The 3,191-nt window shown below is 38.9% G+C and overlaps 1 non-coding gene across 1 annotated transcript; it reads left to right on the top strand.

Annotated features, from left to right (window-relative positions):
- The first annotated feature begins 1,026 nt into the window (after positions 1-1,026).
- Positions 1,027-1,133, top strand: LOC142180546 (small nucleolar RNA R71). The gene has a single exon (XR_012709164.1). It is a non-coding gene; the product is annotated as a small nucleolar RNA R71 (small nucleolar RNA).
- The last annotated feature ends 2,058 nt before the right edge of the window (positions 1,134-3,191 follow it).

Here is a 3,191-nt window from a genome sequence, read left to right as displayed (position 1 = left end):
CTGTTTCAGCATATCCAGAAATATCTCAAATTGCTTGTCCAGCTTTTCTCTATATAGTTTTTGAGAAAAAGGTAGAACAGGCATATGCTCACTCTCATTAGATTCCTCCCTTCTCGAATTCTTTTCTTTCTTCTTTTTTTCAGTTGCCCTTTTGCCTTTCTTCTTCTTATCAACCTCACTTTTCAGTTGCTCCCCACTTTCTTTTTCAAGTTCCACATCTTTTTGGACTGGGGCAGGATCTTTCAATACTTGTCTACTTCTCAGAGTTATAGCATTTACTGTTTCTTTAGGATTTCTCTCAGTATCAGCGAGGAGAGTTCCTATAATCCTCTCAGACAACAGAGTGGTTAGATGCCCAACCTATCTTTCCAAGTTTCGAAAACCAGTACCTATTTATTTGATAGCTGCTTCATGTTCCCGTATAGTTGTGCTATGAGTTTCCAAGCTCTCATCAGTTTTCATAATGAAGGCCTTTATGAGATCTTCTATGCCCGACTGATTGGACTATTGAGGCTGAAACTGCTGCCTTTGCTGATTTTGAAATGCTGGAGCTCCTTGTCCCTGGGGTCTATAGTTATTTTGTTTCCATGCATTCGTGGTACCCTCAGGTGAACTCCATGAAAAATCGAGGTGCCTCTGACCCCTCGCATTATAATTTCCCATAGCATTTCTTCCTCCGTTGAGGCTTAACACTCATGAGTAGGGTGTCCTCTTCCACATATATCACAAGCTACATGCGTCTCACTTTATATCGAGGCTAAGGTTAGCTTTCTTATTTGCTTAGCCATAGCATCAAGCTGCACCTGCACAGATGTCGTAGCATCAACTTGGTGAACACCAGTTGATCTTCTTCTTTCAGCACTCTTAGAGGGCCAATGATTTGCATCTTTAGATAATTCGTCAAGAATTGTGACTATCTCCTCTGGAGTCTTCTTCATCAACGGACCTCCAGCTGCATTGCTCAATGTTCTACGTGAGGACGGTGTCAATCCATCCCAAAAGTCCTGGAGTTTCATCCAGAGTTCAATGTCGCTATGTTGACATTTTCTAGCAATCTCCTTAAACCTCTCCCATGCTTCAAACACAGTATCAGTATCTTTCTAGCAGAAGTTATGGATTTCTCTTCTAAACTTGCCCGTCTTAGCTGATAAGAAATATTTATCAAGAAATTTTCTGCTCATCTCATCCCATGTTCGAATCGATCCATTAGGTAAAATTCAAAGCTACTGCTTTGCATCATCTTTGAGTGTGAAGGGGAATGCCCATAAGTAAATTGCATCTTATGACACACCATTGTATTGAAAGGTGTTCATAATCTCCTCGAAGTCCATTAGATATGTATTTGGATCTTTGTTTGGCTTCTCTCTGAAGACACAATAATTCTGAAGGGTGTGAAGCTACCCTTGCTTTAACTCGAAATTATTTGCTGTAATTGGAGGTGGTCCAACACTTGATAAACCTTGATTGTAGACCGGTCTAGCATAATCTCCAAGTGGTCTCCCAGGCAATGGTTGATGTTGATTAAGTTTGAGACCCCTCTCTTCTTCATAGATGTTCTGCGCATCTCGAATGGCTGCTTCCTCAGCATCCCGTGCAGCTCGTTCTCTTCGTTGGGCTGCTTCTCTCGCAGCCAAATCTACATTATCTTCACCATTTTCAGCCATATCTTTGGTTGAGGATTGTCCAACTTTTTCTAACATCTCGGTGAGATTTCTTTCCTTCTTCAGCCATCGCAGTTATTTTTCAATTTCTGGCTCATATGGTAGCACTTCCTTCGCAGAAGTTCTAGTCATGCACCACTCTGAACCTGTAATATGTGCACAATCAAATTACCAAATGTAAAATGAGAAAAATAAAATAAAATAAAAAGAAAAATTCCTGAATTAGCACTATAAACTATTTAAAACACTATTGATTGCCAATCCCCGATAACGGCGCCAAAATTTGACGAGCGCAAAACACCACTTAAATATGCTCGCTAGTCGAATATAGTATAATATAATATAGTATCCACAGGGATTGGAGTTAAACAATATTATCATAGTTTGTAGCTAGATTGATATCCAAGATGATGATCAATTTAGATTTATGTGATTAATACTAAAATTAATTAAGAATCTAGAGCTAATTTACTAATGACAATTGAAGCAAGGACTAAGCAAAGGAAGATATCAATGGGAGAAAATAGGGTTTTGATAGGATAGGTGCAAGATAATTGCCTGGGATTTAACTCTAGATAATTCACTTCTAATGTTCAAGTGAGTCTCTCGAATTCACTCAATTATTAGTTCAAACGTTCAGCAAAAACTCCTCTCTCGATTAAGTTTTAACCTCACAAGATGAACCAATTTAAGCACGTGAAGATATGCAAGAATGCGTAGTGGATTGATCTTTAGGAGAACCTCTCTCGATTATCCTCCTAACTAGGTTTAATCAATGATTCAACTAGCCTCTTTCGATTACTAAGAAGAATTAATGAACTCAACCAACAATATAATACAAAGATATCACAAGTTATGCCTCTCTTGATTATATGAACAAGTGAATATAGATGCAACAGTTAAATCATCCAAAACAATTCACTACATAAAACTAGAGTTATAATCCACAAACAAATATCAATACACCAAATCCATCAAACCCTAAAGGGAACTACTCCATAGATATAGAGCAATTCATCACAAATATATTTAAAGTAAAGGAAAACATAAAACGATCCAAACTCGGGTCTTGAGTGAGGATTGAATGATGAACTCCTTGTGCTTTTGCTTCTCCAACTCCTCCTTAGCCTCCTTCAGTCTCCAATATGTTAAAAAGTCCAGAAAATAATGTTTTTCCATGTATGTATACCAAGTAGGGTCGGGCCCAAATAAAATCACCTTTTTATTCGCGAAATAGGACAATTACTCTTTAAAATTTGAACAGGCACCCCGCATGGGGTGACGCGCCATACGGGGCTTTAGTGGGAAAATTCGGAGAGTTGAAATCTGTCAGGCAGCAGAAAAATACGCATACGCCGCGCCCCACGCGCCGCGGCTGTGGGGATTTCTCAAAGTACGGAATTTTCCTCGCTTTTTGATATCCAGATGTGATTTTTGACTCCCGAACATGATCCCGGCTTAATCCCTTAGGCTTTTACTCAGAATTCAAAGCTCCAAATAGCTTGAATTCATTTCATAACATCTCCATCA

The sequence above is a fragment of the Nicotiana tabacum genome, chromosome 4 (genome assembly GCF_000715075.1).
Source record: "Nicotiana tabacum cultivar K326 chromosome 4, ASM71507v2, whole genome shotgun sequence".
Classification (NCBI taxonomy): Eukaryota; Viridiplantae; Streptophyta; class Magnoliopsida; order Solanales; family Solanaceae; genus Nicotiana; species Nicotiana tabacum.
Note: the sequence above shows the minus strand (reverse complement) of the source record. Positions and strands in the feature narration are given on the sequence as shown.